This window comes from Malaya genurostris, chromosome 2 (assembly GCF_030247185.1).
Source record: "Malaya genurostris strain Urasoe2022 chromosome 2, Malgen_1.1, whole genome shotgun sequence".
NCBI lineage: Eukaryota > Metazoa > Arthropoda > Insecta > Diptera > Culicidae > Malaya > Malaya genurostris.
The window spans coordinates 45,438,017-45,451,445 of record NC_080571.1 but is presented as its reverse complement, the minus strand read 5'-3'; the positions used below and the strand labels follow the sequence as shown (position 1 = coordinate 45,451,445).

Below are 13,429 nucleotides of genomic sequence, written 5' to 3'. Positions count from 1 at the left end.
TAGTTTCGAACCTTGTATATTTTTGTTGAGAACAAGCCTCTAGATGGCGCAATACCAAATTTCTTGACAATCTATCCACTAGTATTTGAATAACAGCTGATCGTGTAAGATGAGTTATAGTTTTCATCAAGCTGTGGAAAAAGACGAGTTTCGTGTCCTGATAAAGCAGCAACTGTGAAATTGAATTTGAGTTGCGGTACGGATTGATCCGCCATCCCCCGTATTCTCCAGACCTGGCCCCCAGCTACTATTATCTGAAAAGGTTTCTCCAATGAAAGAAATTTTCGTCGAATGCTAAGATCATTGCAGAAACGGAAGCCTATTTTGAAGGCCTTGACAAATCTTTTTTTTTAACGGGCCTGAAAATGTTGGAGGACCGATGGGTCAAGTGTGTCGCTTTAGATGGATATTATTCTGAAGAATAGAATTGTTTTCTCGGTAAAAAATCGATTTTTTTTCTTTGTTAGGCCTGGGACTTCTCATTCCATGTAGTATTCACGTCAAAACTCTTGTTTTCCAATCAACATTCACCAAAATTAGGAGAATTACCTATGAGATCATCCAGACGCCATGAAAACATATTCTACATATTCATGAGTAAAGTGAAAAGTAATGACCGTCAAATGCACTGACAATTGTCCATAGTTGTGATGTTCTTGTATTTGACGTGAGGCTTTTTCGCAACGATTTTTACTTTCAATTGCTCCAATAATAGGTAGTAATATTCACTGGTTTATAATTTTTTCATTGTTTCAGGTTGTCCACTAAAATTGTTCCATGCCAATCTCATAAAACTGACGTTATGATCTTTTTGAGCCATTGAATTTGCTTCTGTGCTTTTTCACTTCTCTGGAAATTCACTATATTCTCTGACATGTAAGAGAAGATCAAGCTGTCGTAAACAGATACAAATCGACACCGAAAGTCCACCCGAATCCGTATTTGCATGGCCAAACACGTATCCGAAGAGCACTCGCGTTCGTGTTTCGGTTCGTAGGTCCAGCGACAAAATAATTTTTACCATTGCCGAATAGCGCGTGCGCTGCTCTAATCTTTGTGACTTTTTCTAGATCGTACATCTTCATATCCGGATCGGTCAACACTGTTTCATGTAATTTTATTAAAAATGTTCATCGGTGGTGTGATTTAGACCAGCATACGGATGGAGGTATTAAAGACTGTCCCAGAAAGTATGGACGCACTTTGATTTCGCTGTATATAATTCACAAGTGTTAGATACTTAAACTTTATTCGATATACTGATAATATTAGACTACAACAACAGAATATTATTCTCAACATTTGCTACTTAGCCACTGTAGACTAGCTGGCGCACCTTCTTGCGAACGTTCCTCATTAAATTCCGTACAGACTTCTTGGCGACAAGTTTTGACACTTTTTTCCCATCTTTTTCGAACTGTTGAATGGTTTCGGCTGCCGAGACATGTTTCCTATGATGTGCCTTCGTTAATGCCCAAAATTCCTCAATTGGTCGAAGTTGTGGGCAATTTGGTGGATTCATGTCTTTTGGCATTTTTGGTAGTATACCATTCTACCGTTGATTTCGAGTAGTGGCAAGAAGCAAGATCTGGCCAGAAGACAACAGGATCCTTGTGGCTTCGAATCATGGGTAGGAGTCGTTTTGTAAACATTCCTTGATGTATATTTCGCTGTTCATTGAAGCAGTGGTGGTGAAGGGTTTCGAAATCTTATCGCAGCTACAAATTGCTTGCCAGACCATAGCTTTCTTACCAAATTTTTCGATTTCAATAGATGTCTCGGACTGGTTTAACACTTGCCCTTCTCGCACCGTATAATATTGTGGTCCCGGCATGGATTTGTAATCGAGTTTCACGTAGGGTTCGTCGTCCATGATTATGTAGTTCAAATTTCTCCAAAGAATCGTATTATACAGCTTTCGAACCAACGGCCTGATCGATGCTTCTTGTTTCGGACTACATTTTGGTAGTTTCTGCTTCTTATAGGTTCGAAGATTAAAACGTTCTTTAGCACGAAGAACATTTGACTTCGAATTGCCCACTTTTTTGGCCACATCCCGAACTGAAACCTCCTTCTTTATCTCGAACGCCTTCAGTATACGTTTATCCAACCGAGAATTAGCAGGACCTTTTTTTCGACACGTTTTCGGTTTATCCTCAAAGGTGTTATCCTCGCCGAACTTCCTGATTGCATTTCGCATGGCTTTTTCACTTACTCCCCCTCCATTTTTGCTATCTTTCTCATTGACAGTCCGCGTTCTGTGCACCATTTGTACACAATTTTTCGACGTTGTTTTGCTGAAAGTTCACGCATTTCGAAACAAACTAATGAAAACGAATAAACAACTGCACAAGTGGTTAGAGAAGAGTGTAAACAACAGGACGCAGCCATAAAAATTGACAGATTTTGAACCATTGCGAAATGGCAGCGGTTTTTGGTCGCGTCCATACTTTCTGGAACAGTCTTTATTCATCCTTGCGATTGAAACACGTGGCAATTCTGATCTGTCCACGATGCAACAGTAAATAAAAAACGGGTCCAGTCTGAAACATTGAAAACTCAGATAATCGCTTGACATAAGGCCAACGTTGACATAATGTTTGTTGATAGCAGAAAAAGCATACACCGAATGCAAATGTGACTGTTGCAAGCTGTTAACGAGTATTAGTTTACGCATACAGCCGATGGCAATAAAAAAAAAGGAATTATGCTTAGACCTGTTGATTACCTAAGGCAAATTAGTTACACCACGAGAAAAAAAAAGAAGATAAGGAAATTGATTCACGGCAAAGCCAAGAAACTATCTGTTTAATGACTTACATTTTTCATTTCATTTTACTCGCTTTGATAGTTCACGAACTTTCTAAAATTTGAAAGCTTTTCCTGTTTTTTTTCTAAATGATTTTGTTTATTATTAAAGTGAATCCATTTCGGAGCTTGTTGAACATTTATCTGTTTGTTTTGTTCACAGCAGATTTTTCTCGTAGAACTGTCCAGACTTCACAGCATTGAGTGCGGTTCCGCACATGGATCGAATCGTTGAACTTTCAAAGTTGCAGCAGCAGCAGCAGCTTGTCAGTCCAATCCCGCCGTGTCGTGGTTTGTCGTCGTTGCACCCGCATGGTTTCGCATAAATCATCGCACGCCAGCTCTAGGGCATCGGTGATCGTGAATGGACTACCGATAGGTATATCAACCACGTTGACAAACAACAACTTGGGTCTGGGTCTGAGTTTGAGTCTGTCTGTGGGCCCCTTTGCAGTGAGATGCTCCACGAAGACCAACATGCTGACAACATGCGGCGAGGCGACGTGGGAAGCCGGTTATGTTAAGAAGCGTTTTCCAGTCCGGTACTACACGCAGCAAAACCGATTACTACAATGTCTCCGTATGTCGTTGGAAGCCGCCCCGGTTGGTTGGGAAAATTGTTCCAAACACGTGACCGATGCGAAACTCGATTGATCCGGTTGCGGTGCAGTCCTCCGTGCTCGAACTGCACTCCACTTGCTGCATGCCCCTAAATAGTGGACGGGCAAATTGTGATGTGACAAAAACTTGTCAACCCAGCAGAGTAGCTAAAATCGATCAAGGCATGACGGGGACGCGACGGACGGTCCGGCATGGGAATTGCGTAACACCGAAAAACGGCAAAACCACCACGGTTCGCGAAATGTGCGTGGGGTTGCGTGATCAGGATTCATCAGAATCGGTAAGACCGCTTCGGGACGAAATGTAATCGGCTTCGTATGCGACTAGACGACCGAAGTCAGGGGGGAAATTTTGGGAACGATTGTAAGCTGTTTTCTGTTTTTGTTTGTTTTGTTCGTAGGACCTAACTTTCAGTAGGCAAATACGGCCTAAAAACAAAACAACGAACTCGGAGTAAACAATATTCTTGGCTTACGTTGCAATATGGAGTGGGTGCTGTTATGAAATCCTACTAGTGTTTGATAGTGAGCAATCCTACTGTTAAAAAGTAATCAAACCACGGGGACATTGGTGTAAAATAGTTTCTGTCTACTAATGTGAACGGAGAAGGGCACCCTGTGAGTGCAACCAATTTTTTTAACTCTTCTCGCTTCGACAGTTTGAGTGGAAGTTTCTTTATTTGATATGTTTCGCAGCAGTATTTATGAAACTGCTCAATTGAACATATTGCATAATCAGTTAACAAAACCGAATTCTGAAATAATCCTTTTAAGTTTTCTTGAGATGATTTCACAAGCAGTACTGTGAATGACTTTCACATCTGTTACAAACCCTGCAAACCTTCTTCGATCCGTAGAACTGTTCTGCAATTGAGTCACTTTGAAGATGCGGGTAAAACAGAGACAACTTGATATAAACATCGCTTGCGTACGATCAGTGAAATTGCGCCCGTAAGTTTTGTCGTTTACGTCACTTATACCATTATATCATCGGAACCATAAGTGAGAGCAATTTGAACTTCAAATATATTTTACGAACTAAACGTAGCTTCTAAACTAATCTTGTTTACATCGTTTCAACCATCGGAGGATAAAGGAGCGAATAACGGGTGTTTTGTCGTTTACGTTGCTTTTACCCATTGTACAGGATGTCCCTCGAAAAATTTCGAATTTAAAAATGCAATAATGAAAAAAATGGTTTGATAGATCTCAATTATTATACATTTATTTGAAAGGTTCATGAAATTTATTTATGAAAAATGTTTGGTTCCAACAGGACGGCGCTACGTGCCACACAGTCAACGAAACAATCGATATTCTGCGAACGATCTTTGAAAATCAAATAATCAACAGAAATGGTTATGTAAATTGGCCTCCGAGAAGCTGCGATTTGACGCCGCTCGGATATTTTCTTTGTGGAGCGGTTAAAGATAAAATGTACTGAAAAATTGGGGGAATCGGTTTGGTTACTTCCCAGCCATGGGGACCATTTTAAAGAAATTATTTTTCATAAAAATTCCATGAATCAACTTTTCGAATAAATGTATTATCATTGAAATCTTTCAAACGGTTTTTTGTATTATTTCGTTTTCAAATTCGAAATTTCTCGCGGGACACTTTGTATGTTTTTTTTTTAGTTAGAAGATATGTTTAATCAGGCCTATTTGCGTACAAGCTTTACGTGGCCGATTGAGCCGATTTTTTAAATAAAAGATTTTTTGTATTGGATCTCGTTGTCACCCTTTTTCTAGGAGGAGAGGAGCTTCCATTTCCATTTTGTTGTACATTGGTTGCAGTTGCTGGTTGGTTGGAGGGTAAGTGGTTCTATAGGGGATCAGAACAAATTGGCTCAAATGGCACGTTCCCCTTGATATTTGGATATTTGTGCCTTGGGACATAGTTTTGCGAATATAAGGATCGATGACGCTTGAGGGAAGGTCATGCACACGCACTTCTACAGGGTCCGGCACTCGAAGTGTAACCAACTTCAGACCTTCGAGCCTGGCGTCAAGGTAAATGCGACATATTATCGGGAAAGTATTCTGGAGGTTGCTTTGAAGCCGTGGGCAGACAAACATTTCGGTGGCAGACCATGGACGTTTCAGCAGGACTCGGCACCGTCTCACAAAGCTCGAGTGAACCAAGAATGGCTGAAAAACAACGATCCGAACTTCATCACGTCCACACAATGGCTCTCGAATTCACCAGATGCAAATCCAATGGATTATTCTCTTTGGGCCATTTTGGAGAGCAAAGTCCGAACTAAAAGATACACCAGTCTCGAGGCGCTGAAAAAAGTTATTGTCCGCGAGTGGGCCAAAATACCTGCAAGTCACATTCGGGCAGCTTGCGATTCGTTTTTGACAGTCTCAAGGCCATAGCCAAGGCAAAAGGTGGTCATATCGAGCAAAAGTGAATTGATTCTGAATTTTGTATTATTTTTACACATTTTGTACATTGAATTAAGTAAAAGTAATTCTCCAAACTGAATTTATGGCCTTTTTAATTGGTTACACTTCGAGTGCCGGACCCTGTATAGCACTATCTTCCATATATACTGGAATGTTGTACTTGATATTTTCATGCTCCACATAGTGCACGTTATTATTGTCTTTAGCGAATTGAATTGCATCCAATTCTTTATAGAACTGGATATAAACAACATTATTGGTCTTATTGCATTGAAGTAAATGCACACGTTTAATGTCAAAATGCATTTGCTCCTTAAGCAAACCTTCAAGTTCTCGTATCGAAAGTCGAATTTTGCACTGCCTGAAGTCAACAACAATTGTATTCTTTCGTGTCGGCGGTAGCTTTTGTTCGTTTGGTTCACTCATTTCGAGGTCGTTCTATTGTTCACTTCACTTCGGTTTTGTTTTATCGACTGATTTGGATGAGATGTGAAAGTGAACTGTGATCACTCTGTATGTTCGAAACTCGAATTGATCGCTATTTGGTTTTCAAACGTGAGAAATAATCCAATAGTATCTTTCAAATGAACCTAATGTTGTTGAAATCGGTTCTGTTATCTCCGAGAAAATCGAGCGCTAATAAAAAACTTGTCGTTTATGTCACTTATACCATTATATATCCGGGAACCAGAAATGTTAAATTAATCATTAAATTTGTTCAATAACCCATTGGTAGCTTTCAAACAAGCCTATGCTTGTGAAAATCGGTTCAACCATCCCCGTGAAAATCGAGCTGAGAGATAAATCTTTGAAAGGTGCGAACACACACACATTTTTCGGTGCGCTGAGTCGAAAGGTATATTTCGCAAGGGATCTCCGGAGCTCCGATCAAAAGACAGATTTCCAGTAATTCTATCACCACAGTATAAAAGTCCTATCAATAACCTATTTGTATGTCTCACAGTAAATTACTTGCGAGATTGACTTATTCGAATGGCAAAATCCAATCCACGCTCTGTTACCTATTGCCTTAGCTAGTCACTTGAAGTTGATATTTGTTTATAAGACTTCATAGTGTAAATTGTGCTACCTACTCCAAGTATATGTTTTCAAAAAACCTATCAGCTTGTCGAAAAAGTGTTGTTTTTTAATGTTTTCAAGTGTTATTTTGTAGATTTTTTTAAATTATAGACGAGTTTTTACATAAAAAAAACTAGGGGTGGGTAATGCTAGAGACATAACTGAGAGGTTGACGAACAATTTTCTGTAATACTATTCATGCAATTGCCTAATTTGTTTTAGTTGTGTTTAGAGATGAATTTTATCAGTATCTAACGAGAAAAACAGATTGGAAAAATGATATGCGAATGCAACTATTTAATGAGGACAGCAAATGAGACAAAATCACAAATCGGTGTCTGATGAAGCAGAAAGTGAAGATAGACTGGCGATACGACGTGTAAGTGATTGCTGGCGGATGGTGTACCATAGAGATATGACTTTAATTGCATTCCGTGGCGCCCGAACACAGCGAAGCATGCTCGGTTCTTCTAGTCAATTAGGCTGTTCCCACAGTTGTATTCGCAGATCAATTTTGCCTTTCTCATATAGAAAGGCTATAACACATAGGCTGAAAAATCCCGGGCCTAACAAAGAGAACACGATTTTTTTTTGGCTCAAAATTAACTTTATTCATCAACGTAATCTCCATCGAAAGCAACGCAACCATTCCAGCGCCGCTCTAACATTTCAATATCACTTTTGTAGAACGATTTATCTTTTGTCTCAGAATAGGCCTCAGTTTCAGCGATCGCTTCATTCGTGCGGAATTTCTTACCAGCGAGCATTTTTTTCATGTCTGCGAACAGCCGGTAGTCGTTGGAAGCTATATCTGACGAATACAGTGGATGTAACATCCGTTCAACGTAACGTTGAAAAAAATCAAACACTGCTCAGAATCATCAACAAGTTCTTGTTTTTGGTCAACAGTGAGCAAACGCAGAACACACTTTGAATAGAGCTTTCTCATATTCAAATGCTTAGGCAATATAAAGCCAACACGTTTTTTTTTATATTTTTACGATGTCAGCTAACTCATGCAACTTCACTTTTTTTGTTTTTTTTTAATTGTTTTCTGGTGTTACCGCATCATTTGGACGTTTGGACACTACGTTCTGCATCATCGGTGTCTCTACGACTACGTTTGAGGTCAGCAAATCAACATTTTATTGTTGTTTCTGATGGAGCGGAGTCTCCATAACATATTTTCCCATCAAGAAGCGGAGTAAAATTAAAACACGATTTTTTTATCCATTGTTCTGAAAATAACAAAAGTAGCGTCACTCTTAGCATAATAACTCACAAACTAATGAGTATCATGAAATTTTAACAGCTGTTTTTTAAAGGATACTGATAACTGAAAAAGGTGATTGCAATAAAACTGGCGCCATCTATGTGTTAGGCCCGGGACTTTTCAGTCCATGTGTTACTATCCCTGTAAAAGCCGTCGGCCGGAGTGCCTAATGTCATATACCATTCGATTCAGCTCGACAAACGGAGCAAATGTCTGTGTGTGTATGTGACAAATGTCACTCGATTTTTTCTGAGATGGCTGAACCGATTTTCACAAACTCAGAAATGAATGGTATTATGGTCCCATAAATCGTTATTGAATTTTATCCCGATCCGGTTCCGGGATTACAGGGTGATATGCAGCAAAAAAATTCTCTGAGATTCTACTGCATTTTATCACTATCCGACTTCCGGTTCCGGAATTACAAAGCAATATGTGCAAATCTATGCGAAAATACGCACCCAATTTTCTCGGAAATTTCATTCCGATTTTTACAAACTAACATGCAAATAAAAGATCTTGAAATTCTTTAAAAAATCCCCGAAAAGTTGATCCAGATCCGGTTTCGGTATTACAGCGCGATAAGTGAACAAAACTTAAATTTCATGCGGATTTTTTCGAAAGTGATGGCGAAACGAGATGCAATTTTTTATAAAATTTACTAGTAAATTCATCTGATGGGTAGACCTTGTTAGTGGATATATGAATCTACTTTGGTACCACTAGTCTCCGGTTTCCGTTTCTGAACGTACCGATAATAGTGAAGAAAAGCTTCAAAAACCGGACTCACATTAATTTCTCAGCAACGATAAAACCGATTTTCACAATCATGCTTCAAATTAAAGCTCCCAGTGTCTTAACATATAAAGTGCAATTTCATCCAGATCCGACTTCCGGTTCCGAAAGAAGGCGATGAGTGTCCAAACATTCAAATCGTCATTCAAAATGATGATGCAAAAACTGGTACGCGTCGGTACGTGCGGTACGGAAGAAGAACCGGTTTTTATCCGTTCGAAGCGTGCTTCGCTCAATTTCCTATAGCGTGCATGGTTGCCATAATTAATATATATTTTTCTGGTGGAAAATATGTTAATTTATAAATCTTTCATTCAATCATGAACATCTATGCTTTTCTATACAAGTACACTTATTGCCTTTGTCATATAGAAAATTTATACAATCACTTGAAAAATTGACTAGTGAAAATTGGACGGGAGATCTACGTGCTCTATATCATTCTACACAGTTTATCGAGCGGAGAAATGTCTGTGTGTATGTATGTGTGTGAGTATGTGTCGAATAATGTCACTCAGAAAATAAAACATCTCATAGTCCCTTAGGTTGCTATTGAATTTTATATTATTATAATGCTTTCATAGGGTAAAGTGTGTTTAAAATTGCACACCGTCATTTAGAGTGACGATGCAAAAAGGGTAAAATTCTTCTAGATTTGGCTCAAAACTGATTTAATTCGTTGGCTATATTAGTTATTTACTATACGAACCGACTTCAGTTATAGTGGTTCTCAGTTCCCGTTTCCTGAAGAACCGGAAATAGTTATTAAAATCTCAAAAACGAGTTTCACTCAATTTTCTCAGAGATGATTTGATCGCTTTCCACAAACTTAGGCTCAAATAAAATTTCCTATCGTCTCAAAGGTTGCTGTTTAGTTTCATCCGGGTACGACTTCCGGTTCCAGAACTATAGGACAAAGTGTGTTTAAACATTTAGTTCGAGGATGCTAAATAAAAAAACCTGTTTTCATCCACCTAGTGGTGTAATGCTGCCTTTCTCATATATAAAACTGTGGTATGCTATTCAAAATGTTTCTCTTCGATTTTTTAAAGAATCCAAGGGATTGTTTGTGTATTAACAAGCAAGGATGGCTTTTATCGTATCAAAGAACGCTCACTAGCAACTCTTTACACGATTCAATCAGTGCCATCAAAGAGAGACGGATATCATCGCAGCAACAAAAAACCGGCATGGTTCATTTAACATAGAATGGACACAAGTGCGAGAGCGAATTCCTCTCGATGACCTGTCTGAGCATCACGAGTTAACACTCTGCTGTGGGAATTCTCTCTGAAGCAACAAACGGTCGCTTATTCTCGTTTCGCGATCCGATTTTGTATGGGCAGTTGATAATTTCGATAGAATCATTTTACTATTGCCGCTTATTCTAACTATGTGCATATAACCTTTGTATAAGTTGTGTCTATGAAAATGTATGTGAATGCTTCACACAAGGGTTTTGAAATATTGCAACTTAGTATGAGACTCATCAAGTTGAATCATCAATTCGATTTTCTGCGATAATTGTCAACTTGCGATTCTCCACAGAACCATTATCAGACTGTAAATGTTTAAGGGTCGTGAAATACTCAGAGTATGAAGTGGAGCGAAGAAAAGTAGCAAAATTCTCTCACGGTTCATGCATTGAGAGACACGAGTTCTTGTAGTATCTTCTACCGGATTGAAAATGTTGTATACAATATAGAGCAATATGGAGCAGCTTCTGTCAAATTATAGGCAATCACCAACACTGTTAACTAGTATAACATAGAGAATGAAACAGTTCTCTGAACGGTTAGACCATCCATTAAAAAACGAAGTGGGTTCACTATTACATGTACTTTCAGCACCGGAACCCGAGATCCGGTATAATCGAAGTCGGTTCGTATGACCACCAACATGACGTACAACTAGTACTAGTTTTTATTCAATGTACTAGTTTTTATTCAAATTATGAAGATTTTATACGATCTTTCCATCGTACTTTAAACGACGATTTAAATTTTTGTTGTAATCGAAAATATGCAGTAATTTTTGATAGGACCTTTCATTTGACCCTAAGATTGGGAATAACGGTTTTGAGTCTAGTTTAGAATTTTTTTTACGTTTTTTGTTTCGCCGGTCAAGTGACGGTGTACAATACTGAACATACTTTATCCGATGACTCCGGAACCGGAAGTCGGATCCAGATGAAATTCAGGAATTCCGTATGGGACCGTAAAATCTTTCATTTGAATCTGAGCTCGTCAAAATCAGTTCAGCCAACTGCGGGAAACCCTAGTGAACACACACACACACACACACACACACACACACACACACACACACACACACACACACACACACACAACACACACACACACATAACACACACACATTGCACTTGGATCTCCGGGCCAATTTTTACTAGTCGGTTTTTCATGTGATTCATAACCTTTCTGTATGAGAAAGGCAAAAATTATTATTAACTTGACATAACTGTTTACAAATTGATTATGTTAGTTCATACCCATGGAAAGTTTCTTATTTTATTGAAGATTGAAAATTTTTTTTTGACAGATTCTAGTGATATTTTTGGAAATATTAGTAATATGAGAAAGGTATCATTACACCATTAGGTAGATTAAAAAAGGTTTTTTGATTAGCATCACTCTTCTGATACAAAAAGGCAACGAAAATGTGAAGCGCTTGGTTTGAGAAAAGATGCCGTATTGTGACATAAACACTAAAGCATGCTTTTGCGAACTACTCGAATCAATCTGAATAAATCTGGTATCAAAAATGAGCCTAAATTAGTGGCAGCAATTATCTCAATAAACAGGCAAAAAATATTTTAATGACACTGTCTCGATGAAAGAGAAAGGCATTATCACCCCACTAGGCGGATTAAGAAAAGTTTTTTTTCTTGATTTGTTTACTTACATTAACAGTTTCCCTTAATTTCTTCTTTTTTCAGGTGAGTTGCAGCAACGTGGTTACCGGTTTCCTCGCCTACAGCAAGTTCGAAATATTAGCACTTTTTCCTATTTCTTCTGCCCAAACTTTCAATACTGATTTTTCAGTTGCACAGAATCTTTTGTATTTTTCTATATTCTCGGCGAGATGACACCGGTTGATAACAACAAAAGCAACGAACACTATAACGTCAGTGATGATGGGAAAAAGCTACTTCACAAAATGACGAATAGATCGTTATTATTAAATTGGTTAATGACGTACTAGTTTTATCTTTCCTCGTAATAGAACGGTGTTTTACTGTGATAATTCATTTTATTACAACTGTAACAATTAATATTGGATGGAAAATGCTAACACCGAATTGTTCTTAATCTAATTGTGACAGTAGTAAAATGTTCCGATAGTGTGTTTCTCACCAATTTTCCATTTGCAAAACCTAGTTCCAAAAGGGCCGATGTGTGCGTGCTCTGATCTATCCGATTCAGCTGTTCGTGCAATTTCGCGAATTGACGAACTGCTATCAAAGCCTCTATTGGTCGTGCGAACAAAAAAGTTCGGCACCAATTTGGCACCAACTTTGACTGACGTTATTCCGATTGATAATATTTGGTAGGAAGTGACTGCCATTTCGAACAACAAACAACTGTTCGTCTGTAAACAGTGGTTGTACTTTTCGCGGGGTCAGTGGCATGCCTGGGATAACAGAGGAATGTTTATATTTTTGAATCACTTCGATGGCACTTCTATCTCTTCGGTTGGTGGTGTGGATCACACTTGAAAAGAAAAAAAAAATCATTCCGGTCGTAAAAAGAACACGTTATAAAAGTTTAACTGGATTAGGTCGGGAAATTAGATTTCGTGCACCGGATCGGATCGGATCGGACCACTCGCTCTTCCGGCTGTATCTTATCAGCCAGCAAAGTGTTCAACAGGAACGGCCCCCGAACGGGTGCCACTAAGTGTGGTGCCGGCACTCAAATTGAATAGAGTCAAGTGAGAATTTAACAGACACGCACTTCTGTAGCGAGGTCAAAGTGTGATTGATGGTGTGCCGACAGATTATGATGTAGTTTTTTTTTTACATGTTTTGCGTACCCATGGTAATAAAGCTGTCACGTTACGATACTTTCGAGTAAACGAATCACGCTTCGGAACTTGTGAATGTTTGTAATGGCCAAGAACTACGCTTACGGGCTCGAAATATTTTTTGACTTTTTAAATTGATTTCTTTCGAAACTGTTATAGCACAAAAAAATTTGAAATTCTTCAGTAAGTATGAGATATATTTCTCGTCAAGATCGTTGAGTGGCCTTCAGTCACAGTTACACTGTCCAAACCGTTCATCGAACCATCCGAACCAGACAATCGGCAGCAGATTGTAGCATTTCAATAAATTAATTTATTACAACCGGGCCGAGGTCACCAGGATTCGTTTTAGTCGTTGTTCTGAGTTTTTTTTTTCTTTTTTAATGGCACTCATTGTA

The 13,429-nt window shown here is 38.7% G+C and overlaps 1 protein-coding gene across 2 annotated transcripts in view; it reads left to right on the top strand.

Moving 5' to 3' along the window:
• LOC131429877 (A disintegrin and metalloproteinase with thrombospondin motifs 9) overlaps positions 1-13,429 on the top strand; it is a 589,623-nt gene that overhangs the window by 48,251 nt on the left and 527,943 nt on the right. The gene's annotated exons all lie outside the window — the stretch shown is intronic.